The following is a 24,361-nucleotide window of genomic DNA, read 5'->3' as shown; positions in this document are numbered from 1 at the left end:
TTTTGTTTTTTTGGGTGTTGAGTTTGATAAGTTCTTTATAGATTTTGGATACTAGCTCTTTATGTGATAAGTCATTTCCAAATATCTTCTCCAATTCCATAGGTTGCCTTTTAGTTTTTTTGATTGTTTCCTTTGTTTTACAAAAGCTTTTTATCCTGATGAGGTCCCAATAGGTCATTTTCGCTTTTGTTTCCCTTGCCTCTGGAGACCTGTCTAGCAAATTGCTGTGGCCAAAGTCACAGAGGTTACTGCCCGTGTTCTCCTCCAGGATTTTAATGGATTCCTGTTTCACATTGAGGTCTTTCATCCATTTTGAATGTATTTTTCTGTATGGTGTAAGAAAGTGGTCCAGTTTCCTTCTTCTGCATGTGGCTGTCCAATTTTCCCAACACCATTTGTTGAAGAGACTGTCTTTTTTCCATTGGATAGTCTTTCCTGCTTTGACAAAGATTAGTTGACCATAGAGTTGAGGGTCCATTTCTGGGTTCTCTGTTCTATTGATCTATGTGTCTGATTTGTGCCAGCGCCACACTATCTCGATGAATACAGCTTGTAATACAGAATGCTTTGGGTAGCATAGACATTTTAACAATATTCATTCTTCCAGTCCATGAGCATGGAATGTTTTTCCATTTCTTTGTGTCCTCCTCAATTTCTTTTATAAGTATTCTGTAGTTTTCAGAGTACAGATCTTTTACCTCTGGTTAGAGTTATTCCTAGGTATCATGGTTTTTGGTGCAATTTTCAATGGGATTGATTCCTTGATTTCTCTTTATGCTGCTTCATTGTTAGTGTATAGAAATGCAACAGACTTCTACGCATTGATTTTATATCCTGCGACTTTGCTGAATTCCTGTATCAGTTGTAGCAATTTTGGGGGGGGAGTCTTTCAGGTTTTCTACATTCTTCTGTATATTATTATGATGAAGGAGGTTCTGGCCTTTCCTCCTACCAGAATATTATTATATTATGCTAGTTTTGGTGTGTGCCTGGTTTCAGGAAAGGTTGGAGTGTGCAGGGTATGGGGACAACTATTCCTTGACCAAAAAAAAAAAAGTCTAATCTAAGAAAAGCAAACTAAAACAATAATGAGATATTACTCTTTTTCCTATATTAAGTTAACATTGGGTAATTTCCTATACTAAATTAACAAAATAGTGGGTTATCTCTCCTGTGAGAATACCCAATGTTGATTGCTACAGTACATTTTTGAAAAAAGAATTTGGCTATTTGTATCAGGGGTGATGTAATTATTCTTTTCATAATTTATCAGGGGAAATAATATAAAAATTCAGAAATGACTTCATTTATAAAGGTGTTCAATGTGGCTTTACTTACTAATACTGAAAAATTGATAATAGCCTAAGAGCACAACATTAGGAGAATGATGAAGCAATTATGGAACATCCATTGGAAGGAATATTATGTTGTTTTAAAAAAAATGATGTTTACAAACTTCTGGTTTAAAATGGTAGCTGGTGAGAAGCCCTTAAAACACCCTTTCTCAATAAAATATCTATAGTAACCTCTCCTGAAAGCCAAAATCAACAGATAAGTTAACACTAGAAGTTTTTATTCTCTTCTAATGAGAGAAAACCTGTTCAAGCTTGGCTTCATGATATAGAACCCACCTGGAAAAAAAAAGGCATCCTCCACTCCTGCTGTCTGCTTTGACTCAGTGGGGTCTTACTAATCAGAGAAAAGAGCATACATCCCTCTCCTGCAGTGGACCTAGGTGCATGGTCCTCAGATCAGCAGCATCAGCATTACTTGGTAACCTGATAGAAATGCAAATTCATGAGCCTCATCTCAGATGTACTGAATCAGAAACTCAGGGTGGGGGATGCACCTAAAATTTCAGAGCCGTTGGTCTACTGACTTGGTGCTGATTTTTGAGGCAGCCAGATCACTCTTCCCCCTCCCCTTTCCCTCATCAACTTTATTTGAGAGCTCAGAGGCAGCCACTCTTAGAGACTAAGGGCAAAGAAGTTCACGTTATCCGGTAGGGGCCAATGGCAACCTGGGAGATAGGGTCTCCAGGAAGAAAGTGTGAAAGGTAGCAGAAAAGTAAAAGCATGTGGCAGTGCATTCTGTAAATGGTAACTTGTCTTCCTTGATTTGGAGAACCAGAGACCCAGAAAGATGATGGGAAAAGGAACATTATCTCCGTAGGACAGAGAGCACTGTTCCAGGTAAGAAGTAGCAAGAACCTAGCAACTGGACAGGCATTGGTGACTTTTCAGTGGTCAAAGAGCTGGGCCTAGCATGGGCAGTATTTTCTCAGCAAGGATGAAGAAAGAGCATGAACTGAACTCACATCCAACATGGAGCTAATGGGAAAATTGCATAAAATAAGGGAAGAGAACAGACTCATGAAGTCTTTGAAGATGATCACAACTCTAAAACTAACCTACTGTAGATTTAGAATAAACTATCAAGAAACAGGCATTCTCAACAGGACGCAAGGAGGCGTGGACTCTATGGAATTGTAGCCCAAAATTATAAAGAGATAAAAGGCTCTGATGAAAAGACAAGAGGGCAAAATGAAAAGGGAGAAGAATAATATTAAGAAGGATTACAAGTACATTAAAAATTAAATAGTGGGACTAAAGTTACCTTGGAGGCAAAAAAGTGATGATTTAGCATTATAGAAAAATCAATGAAGACACACTCTCCCAGAATGTAGAAATGAAAGATAAATTTGACAATAATAATAAGAAAGAAGATAATATAAGCAGAAAACAGAAGAAAGATTCAACAAATGGATAATTTGTGTTCACAAGAGGAATATAAGAACAACAACAACAACGTAATTGTAATAAATGAGCTAAGGAGGCTGGTTTAGGCGTATGAAAGATTCCATTATGATCCTGGACAAATAGGTGAAAAGAGATCCATATTCAAATTTATCCAGATAATAAATATTGAATTGAAAGACAAGGAAAAACAGTCTTGTGAGCAACCAGCCAGGGTGGAGAGAGATCTACAAGGGCATGCAAATCAAATGGCCCTAGAAGAGGAGTTGCCATGTGACTGCAGGAAGGATGAAGCTTGGAGCTCATGAATGAGGATGCTGCGCAAAGGTGATTGTGGCGTTGCTGGAATTAGCTCAATGAGACACATCTAAAAAATAATTACTGGACATCTTCTTATGTAACCAAATACTTGTGTTAAATTTGTTTTTTGAAAAGCTGCATAGTGCAAAAACAACCTTTTAGTTTAATAAACTTAATATTTTACATATTTATTAATAAGGAATGCATTTAATTGCAAATTAACAAATAGTAATGTTGTAATAATATTGATTAGAACGTATTACTAGATTGTAGTAATAAAGATTGAGAAGTGGATGCAGAAGGAGCCCATGGAGGGTGGGTGGATAAAAGAGTACCTCCACGCCTTATAGAAGAAGAAATTAAAAAGAGACTCTTTTACCCTTGATTCTGAGAAGCTGAAGAATGTAGGTCCAAGGATGATTTTGGAAAAAAACCTAAGGTAACCATTAACAAAATTAAAAATAGGACATGTGCTTTTTCTATACTATAGAAAGAAAAATGGAGAAAACAAAAAAGAGAAATAAAGAAGGTTTAAAAACTAAGCTGAAAACACATGAGCTAAATAAACTAAATGAATTAGTTAAACCAGTAAATAAAGTGTGTTAAAATCTCTGTGAAATGTTTAAAAAACTTTGGGTCGGGGCACCTGGGTGGCTCAGTCGGTTAAGCATCTGCCTTCGGCTCAGGTCATGATCTCAGGGTCCTGGGATTGAGCCCCGGGTTGGACTCCCTGCTCAGTGGAGAGCCTGCTTCTCCCTCTCCCTCTGCCGCTCCCCCTGCTTGTGCTCTCTCGCTCTCTCTCACTCACTCTCGCTCTATCTCAAATAAATAAATAAAATCTTAAAAAAATAAAAAAGCTGGGTCACTAATATTACATTCTTTCCTGTTTCTGTCATTTGCTGACTTTTATTGTTCTGTAACTCCATTAAGCTTCCGTTATCCAATCTGCTAAATGGGGGGATAATAAGACCTCTGTTGTTCAGAAGACTAAGTGAGTCTTTATGCAAACAAATAAATATTATTCACTGTCTGGCATCCTGATGAATTGGCATAGTCTCCAGGTTCAGAGCCTGGATTCTGATGTCTGATAAGACTTAATCCCAGCTCTGTTACTTAGGAATCTTACCAAACTGAGGCAAGTTTTTGACCTTGCCGAGCCTAGGTATACTCATCCTAAAATGGCGATAAAATAGTACTTATCACACCAGATTGTCATGAGGATTAAATGAAATGCTTGGGACAATGCCTGGGACAGAGCCAACGGTTAAATATACTGTAATTATTATAGCAAACTAGCAGCTTTAAGTTTGAAATGGTAAAATGTATATTAGTAACACTATTATTATTAATAAAAGAGCAATAGTAACATCTGATTTTTAAAAATCAGACTGGATTAAAAACCTAAGCATGCAACAATAGTAAGCGATTGTATAAATACATTTGGTAATTTCCTGTAATCATGTACTACATGGCCATTACTTGATTTTAAAAAATTAGTATGGAAAATTTTTATAATATATATCTGGAATATTTACATCCAAGGATTAATAGGAATTAACCCTTAGGAAATACAACATTTTGTTCTTCGTGTTTTTCTGTTAGTTTGCATCCTATAATAAACACATATTACTTTTAAATCAATCAAAACATGTATTTTAAAAAGTATGTTTCTGGAAAATACTTGATTACACTGGGAAAATCCTTTTTTTTAAAGATTTTATTTATTGATCTGAGAGAGAGAGAGAGAGTGTGCACACACGTGCACACAAGCTGGGGGAGGGGCAGAGGGAGAGGGAGAAGCAGACTCCCCACTGAGCAGGGAGCCCCACGTGAGGCTCCATCCCAGGACCCTGAGATCATGAACTGAGCCAAAAGGCAGCTACTTAACCGACTGAGCCAGCCACGTGTCCTGAAAAATTCTTAATATTATATCAAGAGAAAGCAGATGAAAAATTTTATGTGCAATATTTTATAAGCCATGTAAAAACATACTTGGAAAAATACAATATTGTTAGCATTGTTGTTTCTGGGTGGTAGGATTATTATTTATTTTTTCTTCATATTTTGTGTTTATTTTTCCAATTTTTCTACAGTACTCAGAAATGCTAATATAATTGGAAAGAGAAAAATAAAAGTAGTAAGAATAAAGTAAGTTTTTTTGTAAATAAGCCATTAGCTCAGATGTTGTCAAGTAGAGTTTAATGGAGCTGAAAGGAAGCTTGGAGAGCAATGTTCTCAGTCTCTCCTTCCACTAGTGAGAAAGTGAGACCAAGAAACATTTAATGGTTTGCTAGAAGTCATAGAGTAAGTGACTCAAAACAAGGTGGAGAGCCCAGATCTGTCTGTTTGGCTTTTCTACTAAATTTTATGCCCCCTTCAGGTAGTGCAAATTTTGTGCAAAATTTACATAGTTTAACGTAAACAACTAATTCCAAGCAAGGCACCCGAGCTTCCTTATTTGTCCCCAGTTTCAGGAAATGTTTAATTTCAATACAGAAATATCTTTTATCAGAGTAACAATTTATAGAGAACAGTGGCAAACATAGCAATATCTGCTCTTGAATGTGGCCACAGATACCCTATGTGTGTTGGTTTGAAGTTATCTATATGTTCTCCTCCTCCTCCATACAAGTTTACATTTTCTTTTTTCTTTAAAGATTATTTATTTGAGAGAGAGAGAGAGGAAGAAAGCGAGCATGGTGGGGGGGCAGAGGCAGAGGGAGAGGGAGAAGAAGACTCCCCACTGAGCAGGGAGCCCGAGGCGGGGCTTGATCCCAGGACCCCTGAGATCATGACCTGAGCCGAAGGCAGTTGCTTGACCAACTGAGCCATCAAGGTGCCTCCAAATTTACATTTTCCCCATGTTCTTCTGGACACCTTGATCCATGTGGATGGCTGGAAGTCAGCCCTGACAGCTTTTAGGATTTTAGCAGTAGATCCAACCCAAGTCCAGGTGGAGGTGTTTTATTGCCATTGTACCATGAAGATGCTCTCTGGCGACATGCAACATTTCCCAAGGGCAAGTGTTCAGATGTACAGTGTTGAGCTGAGGTTTTCACCACCTGATCAAAATTTCCCTATTTGAGGCAATGTAATAAAATTTAGGATATATAGCAAGTCATTTATAAAGCTAAGTTTTTTCACTCTTTTGGTGTCAAAATGTTCATTGTTGAAATGCTGACAGGTGTGGGTGTGTATGTGTGTTTAATGTCTTTACTTAGAAAAACAAAAAATTGGCAATCTTACATTGATCTCTGAAAGTTCTTGAAGTTTTACTGGCCTGTGAAATTTCAAAGTCTGGGATGTACTCTGATGTATTAGACATGAGAGTTTGAGCTTAGAAGAATTGGAGTTCAAATCCTGGGGCTGCCTCATACTTTAAGAACTTTTTAGATGTTTATGAGTCTTCCTTTCTTCAGCTGTGAGCTAGTGAAAGTAATATTTGTCTCTGGGAGATTAAATATTCTCATAAAACATCCAGAGAAATGGCTGGCACATAGTTTTCCTCCAAACATACTTGCTACCACGTAAGGGCATAATAGAAGCTAGTCATGATTTGGACATTGATTGTATAAGATAACTTACAAATCAGTACATGTTAGTTCCATTTCCCTTTGTTCTTACTTGGCACATATAGTCATTTAAAAAATTTCATTAGATAGAGCTGAGCTGTCTTGAAGAAAATGATGGTTTTTGTCATTTCTATAGTTTTTCTCACTATAATCCTATATATTTTAAAAATTAGGTCTTAAAGTGTTCACTGTGGGTTTCTAGTAGTAATTTTCTAATAACTTATATTCTGAGAACGTGAGGTTTACTTCAAAAGGATTGTTGTTTAAGTTGTGATCATATTCTACTCTATTAGAGCTTGGCTTTCTGGCAACTGCTTCTGGAGCAAATAGAGGGGGATACATTGTCCTGATAGGCGAGCACAGGGTAGAAGTTGGCAACAGTGTCCACGTGTTTGTGGAATGATAGATAATATTAGAGATCACCTCACCCAGTTTTTCCGTTTTATAGCATTACTCATGATGCCTTAACTTCCTTGTCTCTGACATTGCTCTTGTTCTCTCCTTCTATTCACTGCTTTGTCCAGCCTACATTAGCTTCTTCAGCGGTTCAGCAGCTGGCGTGCCTTGCTGTCTTGACTCCGTGCCATTCTCTCATCTTCTAGGTCTTTGAAATACCTAAGTCTTCACCAAACTTTCATGTCTAAAAAAGAAACTCTAAAACTTCATTTACTCAAGAAGTCATCCCTGACAGACTGCACGTCAAGTTAGGACTTTTTTTTTTTTCCATTTTTTTTTTTTGTCCTATTATAAGAAAATTACACCTAAGCTCTTCAACTAGGAGCAAATTCTTCTTTATTTTACTACAGTTCAGAAACATCCATGTTTTCGGAGGTTGTTGCTGATGGTGGTATTATGGTTTTTAGTATGATTTATCCCTTACTTTTCCCTATTTATTTTTCTCATTGGGAAAAATTTATGTGGGAATCAGCATGTGCTTGTTTTCTATGTAAACACAACACAAAGATACACTTATTTTTTTTTTAAAGATTTTATTTATTTATCTGAGAGAGAGAGAATGAGAGAAAGCACATGAGAGGGGGGAGGGTCAGAGGGAGAAGCAGACTCCCTGCCGAGCAGGGAGCCCGATGCAGGACTCAATCCCGGGACTCCAGGATCATGACCTGAGCCGAAGGCAGTCGCTTAACCAACTGAGCCACCCAGGCGCCCAAAGATACACTTATTTTATAAGCCCCTTCTATGATGCTAGGAGAGGGTATCTCTTTAATGAATCGAGTATTTGTTCAGCAGGTGCTTGTATCTACTATCTGTAGGACAGCATGGTAGAAAGAGTTGAATTCAGCAGTGTCAACCAATAAGTAATACAGTATGGATGGATACTGTCCTCAAAAAGTCATAGTTAAAAGTAAAGGAGGTATTTTTAAAAAATTATTCATTAGGACACAAATCCCACATTGTTTGTAACACTAGCCAACTGATTGTAAGTGGTAGCCAGTTAATATAGAAGAAGTAGTTCCCAGCCAGTTAATATAGAAGAAACAGTTAATATAGAAGAAATAGCTGGGAAGAGCCAGCTCTTAACATGCACTCGGTGTAGGTATAGTAGGTAGGGTCATGGGGTCAAAGAGTGCTGACCACTGGGAGACAGGTGTCCTTGGGAGAACATTGGAGGGTGGTCTTTGAAAAAAGAATACAAGGAAAGGTTTAGGAATCAATCAATTTATTAAGCACCCAGTATGAGTCAGGCATTCTGTTGCATATTGAGTATATAAGACAAAAATTAAGTTCCTTCTCTTGGATACATAGGTGTTTATAGGTAGAAAGAGATACATAAAGAAATAGTTGAAGAACTATGAGAACTTCTATAATTGATGTCTTTATTTATATCATATTCTTATATAAAAGCTGGATGCCATGTTCTGGGAAGGTTTGATTGAAAAGAATCTTTCCTGACATCCATTTGTTTTTCCCTCCTTCCCTCCCTTCCTCTCTCTCTCCTTCCTTCCTTCCTTCCTTCCTTCCTTCCTTCCTTCCTTCCTTCCTTCCTCCCTTCCTTCCTCCCTTCCTCCCTTCATCTCTCTCCTTCCTCCCTCCCTTCCTTCCTTCCTTCCTTCCTTCCTTCCTTCCTTCCTTCCTTCCTTTCCTCCCCTTCCTCCCTTCCTCCCTCCCTCCCTCTCTCCCTCCCTCCCTACCTCCTGGTTTTGGATTTCTTAAACCTGATACTTTGGGCTTATTTTTGGTTTTATTGTTTGATTTTTTTTATAAGCCTGATAAATCATGTATTTTCCACCGACATGAGCCTGAAACTATGTCCCTAGGTACAGCATGAAACTTAGCAGGTCCCGAGGTCCAATGGTATGCTCTGATGGAGCCAGTGGATGGAACCCAGAATGCCAGCAGGCATCACATACAATTTCATTCTCCGCCAGGTGGTCTAGTGCTTGCACATTGTAGGTGTTACTAATTCCAGATGCCCAAATTGAAGGAAAGGACTGTATTCTTTGATTCAAAGTAGGTGGGCAATTTGTTCAATCCCAGGGGCCTTTGGACTTTGAGATGTAGCCTGAGAGAGCCAGTTATTTGAAATCAAGGTGGTTGGCACAGACAGGCTAAGGGCTCAGCAGGAAGGGCAGAGAAGGAGCAGAAAGCCTTCCAGGAAGAAGCTGAAAATTGACCTAGTTATTTTGATGGCACGCTCTGTTGCATTTTCCTTTCAGGCCAAGTCCAGACTCCCTGACATGAAATTGAAGCACTCAATGCCAAGGACTTAAAGTTTGGGGATTTTTCAAGTTCGTTCTTTCTCTTTTTCTTTCTTTCTTTCTTCTTAGGATGATCCTGCTCTTTTAAGAAATATCTGTCTTTGAGCTGAAAATAGCAATGGTAATTAGGATTATTTGTGTCAAGTCAAGGAGTCCAGAGAGGAGTGGACAAGCAGAGGGTGAGAGGCAAGGCCATCTGTCTTCTGTGCAATGCTCCCTTCAGGATCCGGAGAGCCTATGGGGACATATGGGAAAGAGCATGGGTAGAGTGTGGGGGCTGAAGAAATGGAGGCAGGTGTAGTTATTCTCTTGGGCTCTCTGCCAAAACACACCCCTCCTCCCCGTTAGTGATGAGGACTGTTTTTTCCTAACTCTCTATTTCCTTTTTTCTTTGGGGTCCATTCTTGGGCTTGTAGGCCAAACTATAGTGCAGGATTTATCAGCAGTGGCACTATGGACATTTTGGATCAGATAATTCTTTAACAAGGGGGTGGGGGACTGTTCTGTGCACTCTAGATTGTTTAGCGGCATCTGGCCTCTGCCCACTAGATGAGTAGTCCCTGCTCTTTCTGCCTTCCCCCCTCTGATTTGTGACAACCAAAAATGTCTCCAGACATTAACAAATTTCTCTGAGGGGGCAACATTACCCATTTTGAGAATCACTGCTAAAGAGCTGTGAAGCAATTCATCTTTTTCAGAGATTCTGAACATGGAACATTACCCGGAGGAGTCTGGAGCACAAAACCCTTCACATTCTTTCATCAGACTCTTAATGTTATCTATATGCAGAAATCCTCAGAGTGCAGAAATGTTCTAAGGACTCTTTATTATTTAGTATTATTATTGAGGTCTCAAGAAATAGGCACACTTCATTTAGAGGGGACATTCCTAATAGTTTACTAATTCTGAGTAATTTACCATGTTATTATTTTGATTCTATAGAATCAAAAAGAAATCAAGGAAAATAAGACTGGAAAGTCGGGTTGGTGCTGGTTTATGAAGGATCTAGCTATTAGGCTAAGAGTTAAGACTTTATTCTGTAGACAATGGGAGACAAATCAAAGGATTTCTTAAATCCTTTTGCTGCCATTACTCTGCACCAACTTTTCACTTTGGCTAAATGAATTTTCTTAAAGATATTTGACTGAGCTCTGTCTATGTCTACTTTGTAGAGGTTTACCGACTTATTTGGTTCACTGCTCAAATGCCTTGATCCTTTTGCTTCAGTTACTGCTTTAAAGCCTTCTTCAAATGTAACAAATAAGTTTAATTGAAAAGGATGATGCTTTTCGAGGCTAGAGGCAAGATGCCTGGAGAACAGTAGACAGGCGAGCTCTTCAAAGGTTACAAAATCAGAGCCAGATGAAGGAATATTCCCCACTCCAGAGTCTTGGCCCCTCACAGCATCTTCCCGGCTGGATTTCAGGCTTACAATGGACCAGAGGCTGCTGTGTGCTCCCATCCTTCCTCTCTGTAAACGAAAGGGTTTACTTCTGAATAAACTATTTATTGCAGTTTGGTCATTCTTGTTTAATTTCTGTCTGTTAGATGTGTGGTAGCGCGGATAACTTGTCCTTTTACAGCCTGGGTCTCTGGATCAAGAAGAGGTGCCACATCTGGAAATCATGCATCAGCTAGAGACTCTGGACTTGGAGTTGATACCTTTCTTTCCTCTGTCCCTCCTTTTCTCCTCTTTCTTCTTCTCTTCTCCCCTCCCTTCCTACTTCTCTCCTTCCTTCCTTCCTTCCTTCCTTCCTTCCTTCCTTTCTTCCATTTACTTCCTCTTGATCCTCTTCCTTTGTCCTTCCTCTCTCCACCCATTCATTCTCCCTATTTCTTTGTACTTTCTTTCCTCTTACTTTTATTTATTTATCTCTAGTCTGTTATATGATTCTCATGTGATTCATCTAGCTCCTATTTAGTGTGTGCAACCATAACCAGAATTACTCTTCATTTAGTTTTAGTACTAATGAATTCTTGTTGACTTTTTTGGGGATCACACATACTTATTTTTCCTGAACTAGATTTTTAGACTTTCGTATTGTGTCTCAACCACTTTTCTGTGGCTTGAGATTTTGGGGGTTGGGATATGGGAAGAACCATTTATTGGAGAACTAGGCTTTGGTCTCCTGATAATTCTGTTATATATACATACCACCCCTTGGGGATGCATACACAGATCATTCTCCAAATTCAGCTTGCAGCTATTTCTGCTTTTGAATTTTGTGCCATTCAATCGTGGCCTTTTCTAATTGATTTCTGCTGATGAATTTTTTGAGGGAGGCTGGGTTCTATTGTTTGTTGTTCATCTTGTTCATATTAGAGATGGAGCCTAAGTGATTTAGATCATGTCATCATCTTTACTGAGAAATTCAAAGCCAGCTTTTAAAATGGCTTCATTTGTTATTTTAATTAAATATTTAAACTGAAGTGTAACATACATTTAGAAGCTCATAAGTGTATAGCTCAATGAATTTTCACAACATGAACACATTTACCAGATCAAGAAGCAAGATGTTGGAGCACTCCCAAATTTCATGGCCTCTCTAGTCAGTACTCATTTTCAAGAGAACTGACTTATAACACCGTTGATTTCTTTAGCCTATTTTGAACTTTATAGGAATGGAATCATACTGTATATATTTTTTTGTTTCTGAAGTTTTCCCACTCAACATTAAGTTCTGGAATTCATGCACGTTGTTGTGTGTGTGTGTGTTTATCAGTGAGAGATAAGATGATTAAAACTCCATCTAGTTCCTTCAAAAAATATCATTGACAATAAACATTTATTTACAAAAATGCTGTTAGATATTGGCGATAGAAAAAAGGTATAAAATGATGGGTATCAACCTTGACTTCATCTTTGAATGGTCCAGGAAGCTTAAACAATTTGGAAGCTCAGCCCCCTGCCCCGAGCCCCTGAAGTCTGGTTTAGTTTGAGTGTGTCCTATGCATTTTGATTTTCAAATCTTCCCAGGTGAGTCTAATTTGCAGCAAAGTTTGAGAAACACTAGTATGAAACACCATTACTGTCCTTGGAGGCTTATAGTCTGAGGAGACAGGGTTTCATGAAAAAGATAAGTAAAGTTCCACAGAACATCCAGTGTAGAGATGGACAGTATTAAATGTGAACCAGATACAGAAAGGCATGTGGTGGTTTCCCTCATTTTGATTTTTCTTTGTGCTAAAATTATAGCCTGTATTATATGATGTATTTCTTAATTACAACATTTCTGTCACTATAAAACATACATGTTTTTCACAATTTAATGTTTTTGGAATTAAGACACATCTCACAATTATTATAGATATGAATATGCTTCTTCTTTTCTCTAAGAATTTGTTATCCAAGAAATTGATATGAGCTATAATTAGTGACATCTTAGAATGAAAGAAACACAACATAATTTGTTTTCACTTGCTGCTGTTGTATGGGATGTATTACTCTCATCTTCTTTATTAGAATATAAGGTCATTGAGGACAAGGGTCAAATGTTTTGTTATTTTTATATTCCCCCAAACACCTAGTACAATGCTAACATTTGGGCTCAATAAATACTTGCATATGATTGGAGACCCTTTTCTACTTTTTACTACTCAATATATAGAGATTCATAAGACTGGGAAAGATCCATCATCTACTTGCAAGATTCTAGAGGGACAATTGTAGGGCTCTCCACAATATACCTTTTTTGTTATTGTTGCCTAAATTAACCCATTTATTATAGGCTAGCAATGTTTCAAATGGTGGAGCTTTTACTGGTCTTTCAACTCCTTCAGTCTTCTGATGGCCGACTTTACCGTGACTGCAGAAGTGGTGTTGTAGGTCCAGGCGCCACCAGCTATGGTTTTCATACAGGAATCACAATGCCAGATCCCCACAGCTCGTCTTTTCATCTGGATTTTGCCACAGAAGGAGCAAGTGTACTTGTCATGCAGGCTTATTTCAACCTTCTTCACCATTTTCCTGAGGGAGGCACCATAATGGGTCCCGTATTTATCCACAATTCCAACCTTCTTGGTGCATTGAGCCATGTCACTGCGAACTAGGTCTGAGCCCAGTGAGCAGAATATGCAGTTTAATCCATTTTGGTGTTTAATACCTTGGAACATGTGTGCAGTTAAACTAAAATCATTTCACACTTCCATTACAAGATGTTTCTTGTGTTCTGATGTTTTTCAGGGTGGAGCAGGAAGCATCTAGATTACGCTTTCCCGTATAACTATCGTATATATTCCTGGAGCATATACATATTGCTACTGCACAGCATGTCGGCCTGAAGGATTAGGATTTTTATATATCCTCTTTATTTAGTATGCTTTATAGCTGGAACCCACTAAATCAAGTGCTGCTCTTTCCCTAAACACATTTCTTATGAGTACTACTGGCACACAAATATATTAATAAATTTAATCAACAAAGCTCTCAATATTCCACATTCAATCAGTGGTTGGTCCATGAAGCCGATAAATCCTCTTTCTCCATCCTGCGTGCCACCAAGTTGTTGCTTTCTGATTGTATTTGTTTACTTAGGATGGTTAAAGAAATGGGAAGTTCTTCCATTAAGTCTTCCTGAACTCTGACCTTGCTTTTTTTAACACTCACCCTGAATGGGTCCCACTTCCTTAGACTCTATGGGGCATTTCTCACCTGGTTATTGAGGCTTATGGGAGCCAGGCCTTGCTATATAGAACTAGCAGGATGCATGCTGCACCCCCTTTTGGCATCATATAAGTGGGATGGGAGCCTTCTTTTCCTTTAGTGTTGTCATATTCTTTTCTTTTTCCCCTCTATACCATTTTATGTACTGGCCAGAGGTAATTTCTAGTTGCTCTCCCAGTCTCTCCCTTTTCTCCCAGGCATCCCCCACAGTCCAACTGCATAAATTATGGGACTCATAATTCATTCTGTTCTGTACCAGTGGTTCACAACCCAGGGTGCTTTTTAGGATTATCTATGGATCTTAAAAATGCAGGTAGTTAGGATCTACCCCAGGAGATTCTAAATCAAAACATTTGGGTATTTGGCTCAGGCATCTGTGGTTTTAAAGACATGTCATAGGTGATTCTTATATACAAGCCCCTTTGAAGGGCACTGTCTGAGACATCCTGAAAACGTATTCTTGGATTAAGCTTTATGTACTTTGTACGGATGGCCCCATGATTTTTCAACTTTGCAACAATGTGAAAGCGATAGGCATTCAGTAGAAACCGTACTTTGAATTTTGAATTTTGATCTTTTCCTGGCCTGGCGAGATGCAGTTCATCCTCTCTCCTGCTGCTGGGCAGTGGCAGCCACAGCGGCCGTTCAGCCCACAGTCATGAGGGAAAACAACCGAGACACCAACAACCACTCTGTACCCATGCGGCCATTTTGGTTTTCACTTGCAGTACAGTTTCCAGCCCATTACATGAGTCATTTGACACTTTATTGTCAAATAGACTTTGTGTTGGATGGTTTTGCCCAACTGTGGGCTAAGGTAAGTATTCTGAGTATGTTCGAGGCAGGTTAGGCTAAACTCTGATGTTCAGGAGGTCAGGTGTATTACTTGTATTTTCAACTTGTGCTATTTTCAACTTATGAAGTGTTTATTGGGATGTAACCCCCTCGTAAGTTGAGGAACATCTGTACTTCATAGGCCTTTGACTTGACTTAAGGGCCAATGTTGTTCATTCCTTTGCTATATAATAAAAACTGTAAGTATTAGCCTTTGCTCAAGTTTTTACTTCCTAACACATGCATTTTATTTAGGATTTTCCTTTCCCAAGTTGCTTTCTTTCTGAACCAAGAACTGTTCATTTTCTGATGCGAGTTTAATCTGATCTGTGTACCATGAGATGATTAATTCCTACAAATACAAAGATTCTAAGATAAAAGTAATATCCCCCCACTTAAATAACAGGCTACTTGTAAAAGGCAGTTGCCTGGGATGCTTGCTGTCACCCTCTCCCAGTTCCCTCTTCTCTCTTCTCACTCAGGCTATTTTTCTCAACCAATTCACAGTGCATTGTTTAAGGAATCTGAAATGCCATCCTTCACAAAGTCTTCACTGACTGTAGCAGTGTTGGCTCTGCTTGTATCTCCCTGACATTCCCCTTTCCAGTTCCTGCAGATGGCATCCTACTGCAAGCACAGGCAGTCCTCTGCCTGAGGGCTTCTTCCCGCCCCTGTACAAGGTAGGCTGGAAATGCTGGGGAATTAACACCTCCCGCCTTCCTCAGCCAAAGATGGATGGGTGCTGAGTGAGACAATTTGGTATATTTCATGATGTCTCCCTGAGTTCTCAAGCAGGAAAGAGCATGTCAGTTGCCCTCAGTGGTCAGCTCTGGTAGCGCCTTTCCATTACTCATACTTCCTGATTTAGGTAATGTACTTCCTGGGATTGCTGTTCAAATAAACTCCCTGCACTCAAAACTTTGTCTCTAGTTATATTTTTCAAGAAACCATTTAAGACACTGTTTTCTGTTCTCTGGCAATTCAATTGAGTAACTTGATTCTCTGTGGTTTCTTAGATGTGCATCTTGTTTTCCCAGTCCGATCATGATGACATTCAGAGCTGGAGCTGAGCTGGATGACTCCTAAGAGTCAATCTGCAGGCCTTTCCACATTGCTGACCCCATAGACTTATCTCTAAGTGTGCAGTACGTGTGACATTGGGGCAAAAGTCCAGAGTGGGCATATATCGTTATTAAGCTCTTGATAAATGGATCCTGAAAAGAAAACCAGAACAGGAAATAAAATTCTTTAGGGATTCTTTTAAAAAAGTGGATTGAAGACTTCGAGGAGAAAGAATAGCCCTGGCACGTCTTACATCCTTCCTTCCATAGGAGCAGGGGGGAAGAAACAGGAAGGAGGAGAGTTTGGGAACAGAGGCGGAAGGCATCCTTCACCATGCATTTCAAAGTAATATGTAGTATATTTCATGAAGAAGGAGCTCATCTGAGTACAACAAAAAGGAAATGTTCTTGTAATTCTGGAGCAGAAATATGTGAGAAATTGCTCTGGGGTTTCAAAGGAAAGGAATTGTGCATTTATCCTAGTCTTGAGTGCAAGCCCCCAAATTACTTAGAAAATTGGGTAATTTTCAGCAAGTTACTGTATATGATATATTATAGAGATATCAATGAATGTGACCATTGTAGGAGGGCGACCTCAGGAAAGCATTCTAATTTGCCTTATTCTACTAGTAAGAAGAAGAAAAATAGACATTGTTTAGAATAGGTTGACAGTTATACCTGGTTTGTCCGAAGACATTATGGTAAGGGTGGGCAACCTGGCTTAACGTGCCAATATCAGCATATTGAACAGAGTTTTATCAGCATGATGCCTTATTGCAATTGCTAATCATTTCTCCAGTATTTTGAAGATATACTCCTGATCATTTAAATTAATTTTGTATGTGGGTCTGAACAAATGCCACATCCTTCACAGCCCATCTTTAAGAAAGAGATTGACCTTGTATCACATGATTTTCTCCCTATTTTTCACAAGGCATATTTATATACAACAAAATCCACCATTTGTAAGTGTATAATTGAATGGGGTTTTTTTTGGTAAATTTATAGAATTACACAATCATCATTATAGTACAAATTTGGAACATTTCCATCACTCCAGGAAATTCTGTTAAGCTCATTTGCAGTCAATCTTTGTGACCACTCCTAGCTCTAGGCAACTACTAATCTGCTTCCTGTCTCTATAAATTTGTATTTTCTGAACATTTCTTAAAAATGGAATCATATATCTTTCTCTGACTTATTTCACTTAGCATTAAGACCCTTTAGATTCATCCATGCTGTTACAAATGGCAGGATATCATTCTTTTTTATGACTGTGTAATATTAAAATTCCACATATGTATATATATATATATTTATATCTGTCTATCATTTATCTATCATCTATCTATCTATCTATCTATCTATCTATCTATCATCTATCTATCTATCATCTTCTTTATCCATTCATCTATTGATAGACACTTAGGTTGTTTTCTTATCTTGGCTATTGTAAATAATGATCCAATGAACATGGGTATATATAACTTTTTGAATTAACGTTTTTATTTTCTCTGGATAAATACCCAGTAGTGGAATTGCTGAATCATATGACATTTCTATTTTTTAATTTTTCAAGGAAAGTCTATACTGTTTTCCACAATGGCTACACCAATTTACATTCCCACAAATGCACGAGGGTTTCTTCTTCTCCACATCCTCACCAATACTTTTTATTTCTTGTCTTTTTGATACTAGCTATTCTGACCAGTGTAAGGTGATATCTCATTGTGGTTTTGATTTGTATCTCTCTGATGATTAGTTATGTTGAGAATCTTTTCATGTGTGCTGGCCATCTGTATGTCTTCTTTAGCAAAATGTCTATTTAGTTCCTCTATCCATTTTTTAATTGGGTTATTTGCTTTTTTTGGTGTTGAGTTGTGTAAGTTCTGTATATATTTTGGATACTGACTCATTTGATATATCATTTGTAAATATCTTCTCTCATACAATAGGTTGCCTTTTTCTTTTATGGACTAATTTCCTTCGCTGTGCAAAAGTTTTCTATTTTGACATAATCCCAATAATTTATTTTTGCTTTTGTTGTCCTTGCCTTAGGAGACATATCTAGAAAAATGTTGCTATGGCTGATACCATATAATTTCATTTACATGTGATTCCAACAAACAAAACAAATGAATAAACAAGCAAACATAAAACAGAATCAGACCTATAAAAGCAAAGAACAAACTGATGATTGCCAGAGGGGAGAGGGATGGGCAAATGGGTGAAGGGGAGTGGGAGATACAGGCTTCCAGTTACGAAATGAATAAATTACAGAAATAAAAGGTACAGCACAGGGAATATAGTCAATGGTATTGTAACACCGTTGTGTGGTGATAGATGGTAGCTACACTTGTGCTGAGTCTGTGGAGATGTTGAATCACTATGTTGTACACCTAAAACTAATGTTACATTGTGTGTTAACTATAGTCATGTATATAAAAAAAGGAATCATATACAATATGTAGTTTTTTGCATCTGGCTTCTTTCACTTAGCATATTGTTTCTGTTTTTTTTTTTCTATTTTCTAGTTTATTAGAATTTGCCTTTATCTTTTTTAGCTTTAGTGAGGTATGATTGACAAAATTGTATATATTTAAGGTGCACATGTTTTGATATATGTATACATCGTGAAATGATTGCTACAGTTAAACTAATTAACACATCCATCACTTCACATAGTTAATAGTTGTGTATGTGTGTGTGGTGAGAACACTTGAGATCTATTCTCTTAGCAAATTTTAAGTATGTAATATGTTATTAACTATATTCACTATATTTTCTTTATTCACTTATCTGTGGATGGACACATAAAGTTTCCATATCTTGGCTACTGTGAATAATGCTGAAATAAACATGGGAGTACAGAAATCTCTTTGAGATAGTGATTTTATTTCCTTTGGATATATACACCAAAGTAGGATTATTGGATCATGTGGTAGCTCTATTTTTAATTTCCTAAAGAACCTTCATATTGTTTTCCATAGTGGCTGTACCAATTTACATTCCTTCCAACATTACAGAACGGTTCCCATTTTTCTGCATCCTAACCAATACATGTTATCTCTTGTCCTTTTTTTTTTTTTTAAAGATTTTATTTATTTATTTGAGACAGAGAGCACAAGTAGGGGGAGGGAGAAGCAGAGGGAGAAGCAGACTCCCCGCTGAGCAGGGAGCCTGATGTGGGCTCAATCCCAGGACCCTGAGATCATGACCGGAGCGAAGGCAGATGCTTAACCAACTAAGCCACCCAGGAGCACCTCTTATCTTTTTGATAATAGCCATCCTAACAGGTGTGAAGTGATATCTCATTGTGATTTTGATTGCATTTCCCTGATGATTTAGAAATGTTGAGCATCTTTTTGTGTATACGTTGGCTATTTGTATGTCTTCTTAGAAGTATATATTGTTTTTAAGGTATGTCTATATTGAAGCATGGATCAGTACTTTTTTTTTGATCAGTACATTTTTTATTGATGAATAGCATTCCAATATATGAATATGTTACATTTTATTTATCCATTCATTAGTTAATGGACATTTGGATGATTTCCAGTTTTAATACTGCTATCAATGTTCATTTACAAATCTTCATGTGGCTACGGTTTCACTTAATTTGGGTGGGTTTTTAGAAGTGGGATTGCTGGATTATATGACAAATTTATGTTTAACTTCCTAAGAATCTGCCAGATTGTATGCCACGGAGGCTGCATCATTTTACCTTTTCATCAGCAATGAATAAGGGTTTCAGTTCCTCCACATTCTTGCCAATATTTTAGATTATGTTTCCTTTTGATTATAGTCATCCTAGTAGGTGTGTAGTGGTATCACATTGTGGTTTTAATTTGCATGAATCATTAATGCATTGCATATTTGCATTCATATGTCTTTTTTGGTGAAATATCTGTTTGACTCTTCTGCCCATTTAAAAATTAGGTTGTATGTCTTACAATTCTTGAATTATAAGTGTTTTTTTTAAAACATATTTTGGGTACACATCATTTTTCAGGTGTATGATTTGCAAATATTTTCTTCTATTCTCCCCTCCCCCCCAAAAAAGAATTATGAAGTTCAATTTATCTATCTTGGCTTAAAAAAACCTATATTATTTTCCTTGCCTTGTTCCTAATCTGAGAGAGAAACTACTCAGTCTTTCATCATTAAATATGATGCTATTTCTAGGCTTTTCTTAAATGCTCTTTATGAAGTTCAAGAAGTGCTCTCCTGGTCCCAGTGTGTTGAAATTTTTAAAAATCAGGAATGGGAGTTGACTTCCGTCATAAGATCATAGGGTTTTTGGCCTTTATTGTATTAATAGGGTGTATTAATAGGATGGATGTGTTAATTAGGCTCTCCTGGTCCCAGTGTGTTGAAATTTTTAAAAATCAGGAATGGGAGTTGACTTCCGTCATAAGATCATAGGGTTTTTGGCCTTTATTGTATTAATTTTTAGATGTTAACCTTACATTCCTGGAATAAATCTTGTTTGGTTATGGTCTGTGATCATTTTCTTTAAAGTTTCATTTATTTATTTTATATAGAGAGAGTGAGCAGGGGGAGGGTCAGAGGGAGAGGGAGAGAGAGAGAGCATTTTTTTTTAATTTTAATTTTTTTAATTAATTTTTTTGGAACCTTAAATAGAACTTTATTTTTACTTTTATTTATTTTTATTTTTTTTAATCTTAAGCAGACTCCCTGCTGAGCGTGGAGCTCAATGTAGAGCTTGATCCCAGGACCCTGAGATCATGACCTGAGCTGAAATCAAGAGTCGGATGCCCAATCGACTGAGCCACCCAGGTGCCCCTATAATCATTTTTATATATTGCTGAATTTGACTTGCTATTATTTTACTAATGATATTTGCATTTATGTTCATGAGAAATATTGATTTATGGTTTATTCTCATAATACCTTGTCTGGTGTTGGCCTCGTAGAATGAGCTGAGAAGTGTTTCCTCCTCTTCTATTTTCTGAAGGAGTTTATGAAATATTGGTATTATTTCTTTCTTACATATTTGATAGAATTCACCAGTGAAACCATCTGACCTTGATCTTTTCTTTGTGGTAATATTTGAAATTACTAGTTCAGTTTCTTTACTTATAAGTTGATTACGATTGTCTATTTCTTCTTGAATCAATTTTGGTTATCTGTGGCTTTTTAGGAATATGTCCATTTCATCAAAGTTGTCTAATTTGTTGGCATAACATTGTTTGTAACATTCCCTTATAATCCTATTAATTTCTGTAGGATAAGAAATCATTCCTAATTTTATAGGTTGTACTTCCTCTCTTACTTTCTTGGTTAGTTTAGAAAAGGGCTTGTCAATCTTTTCAAAGAACAAATTCTTGGTTTAATTGATGTTCTCTATTGTTTTGTTTTCTTTGTCATTGGTTTCCACTATAATCATAACAATATCCTTTGCTTACTTACATTAGTTTGGTTTGCTCTTCTGTTTCTAGTTTATTAAAGTGGACTATTAGGTTATTAAATTGAGATCTTTTTCTTTGATAAGTATTTTAAGATATAAATTTCCCTTAAAACACTACATTAGCTGCATTCCATAAATTTAGTATATTGCATTTTTGCTTTCATTCATTATTTTATTTTTAGGGTATTTTACATTTTTTTGGCTCATGAATTATCTGGAAGTATTTGGTTTAATTTCCAAACATTTTAGGTTTTCCTAGATTTCTTTCCATTATAGACCTTTAAGTTAATCCTGTCATGGTGAGAGGACACCATAAAAGGATTTTAATCCTTTAAAATTTCAGTCCTTTGAAATTTAGTAAGACTTTTTTTATGACACAGATATGGAGATTATTCCATACAGGCTTGTTGAAGTGTTTTGCTCTTTTTTTTTTTTTCATTGTGTTGTGTACCAGTTTCAGTCCTGACAAGAAAGAAGTACATTCTCCATATGGGTAGAGCACATAAAGGAAGTATTTATAAAGATGTGGACAAGGTAAAGAGAAACCAGTGAAAGATGGTGTAGCATCCTAGGACTAATAATAGTTAACATGTTAAGAGTCATGTACTTAAGGGGTAAGGAATGGAAGCAATTACTGGAGTCTGAAGTGAGAGCTATAATGTAGGAAAGGCTACATACAGGGGTTGTAGCTTTTGATAAATGCAGCTAAGTTGCAGCAACCCAGCAGGATAAGTGCTGGAAGAAGAAACACTTGACTTCACTCTTCTTCCCTTCTAATTTTCTGCTGCTGTCTCCTGTTGGTCAAACTTAATGGGAAGCCAGAGGGCAAGAGATCCCATTAATGCTATAATAACAGTTGTGTCTCTTGCAGCACAGGGTAGGGTGGAGAAGAGTAAAGAGTAGATTTGAGGGGTGCCTGGGTGGTTCAGTTGGTTAAGTGTCGGCCTTTGGCTCAGGTCATGATCCCAGGGTCCTGGATTGAGTCCCACATTGGGCTCGCTGCTCAGTGGGAAGCCTGCTTCTTCCTCTCCCACTCCCCCTGCTTGGGCTCTCTCTTTGACAAATAAATAAAATCTTAAAAAAAAAAAAGTAGATTTGGGAGGGCACCAAGTAGGTATCTAGCTTTTGCCCCTAAGCATTTACCACTATTCTTTGAGTAAAAAAAAAAAAAATGTATTTCTTACATGGGCACACACAGAATGCCATCAGATACATATTATCACAAGATAATGTCAATTCAGCTTCACTTCCATGTAAAATCTAAAACACTAGCCATTGCCAATGCTTTATGTAAGGTAGCAAGGAAAGAACATAAACACTGCTGCCAAATCTCCTGGGTTTGGTCATGAGGTGTAATTTGATGATCATAGCTTTCATATTCTATAACCCATTTCTTGTTCTCCTAATCCTCTGCCAGTGCCTTGGCTAGCCTCTGTTCTTTCCTAGAGAGTGATCAAACTTTTATTCCTGAAGAATTTGAGTCCTTGGTACTTCTATTTTTATTTGGTTGCTGAAATTTTCTATTAAGAAGTAACATTGGTCAAGAGAATACTAAGGGACACCCTAGGGAATCACCTGGGTTCCAAACATAATCCTCTTTGCTTCATTATGTAGTGACACCCTAACCTCACCTTAGTAATTGGAATCAACCATAGAGTGACCCCCTTCTCTGCCAGTTGGTTCAGGACTATTCAGTTTTTCAGTACTGGGGCTGTTAATAGAATAACCCCCCAGAATATGAATAAAAATAGTAGAGTACCATTGGTTAGTTGGTTTTATGGACAGTTTCCATTAATAAAGGAGTCTCAGAAGAAGGACATAAAATTGGTGGTAAGCCTTTGTGAGATACCTCTTGGAAACCACATGACCCTCTTAGAGGGAGTTCTGCAGGAGTGTGCAATACTGCATGAGGTGGGTGGAAAAAGACCCAAGGAAATTAATTTCTTTATTATTATTGTGAACCACATTTACACCAACAGTATAGTAAGATCTTGGCAATCTAAGGGTAAAGTAACTTCAAGATACAGGAAATCATTTTATTACATCTTCTAATTTATGAATTAAGAGAGAATTAGGTAGGAGTGGCAATAAGTTAATAAATATGCTGTCAGAAAGAAGCTAATCATGGAATTAATGCTGTATGAAGTCAGACATTTAATTCAGAGTGCATTGTCAATTTATGATGCTGAAGACCCACCTGGGACAGGTATTGAAAAGGAAGTTCTGATCAATTTGTTGGCCCCCAGATTTGACACTTCTTGACTGAACTCATTATGTCATGCAAGTGTAGGTATAAAATCAAGGGACACCATACCACCACAGTACTATCTTAGGGCATGAACTTTAAAAAATGTACTAACCATTGCCACTGCTTGGGAGAGATTTGAATGAATTGGCAGTAGTCATTTTCAGCTCTTCCTACTTTATCACTATTAGAGTGGATTGTTGGTTGCTGATTATTTAGCATGTATTAAATTAGCTAAAGGCCTATCTTTTTATTTTTAAAGAGAGATTAAAATTCTGGTCTTGGTGCTACATATCCTGAATTTGATGGTGTAAAATTTGAGCGGTGATACATCTCATTTAGTAATTGCCCAATCTTCATGCAGCATGAATGATGCGAATGGCAGCTAAAGTCTGAATTTCCCTGGCTTTGTTTTTGACTTGACAGGCAGATTTTTCTATGGCTGAATACTCAATGTCTGCCATTTAGTAGGTGGATTGGGTTATGATCACAGTGATCACCATCCATTTAAGTGATAGTTACTTGAATGTAGCTGAGGCAGGCTTGAATAATTTTAACAAAGCTGTGTGTCGCCCTGAAATAATTTTGTGTTTCTTAGAACAAAACACAGATTCCTTATTTTCTCTTTGATCCTTATATTATTGGTCATGCTGCTGCTGCCATACTTGTCATCTCGTATTCATTTTGAAGAGTTTTAGCACCTGAGTAAGGTTGAAAGTAATTGTAGATGAATGTTACTGAAGTAATACGTAATTTCCTTCTAAATTACTCCTATAAGCACC

General features: G+C 37.4%; 1 pseudogene; it reads right to left on the bottom strand.

The window, feature by feature from the left end:
• Window positions 1-13,098: 13,098 nt before the first annotated feature.
• LOC102739291 (large ribosomal subunit protein eL43 pseudogene) lies at window positions 13,099-13,648 on the bottom strand (annotated as a pseudogene).
• Window positions 13,649-24,361: the final 10,713 nt, after the last annotated feature.

Source organism: Leptonychotes weddellii, chromosome 1, assembly GCF_054177405.1.
Source record: "Leptonychotes weddellii isolate Sample4059 chromosome 1, ASM5417740v2, whole genome shotgun sequence".
NCBI classification, from domain to species: Eukaryota; Metazoa; Chordata; class Mammalia; order Carnivora; family Phocidae; genus Leptonychotes; species Leptonychotes weddellii.
The sequence above is the reverse complement of the archived record's forward strand: the minus strand, read 5'-3'. Positions and strand labels throughout refer to the sequence as shown.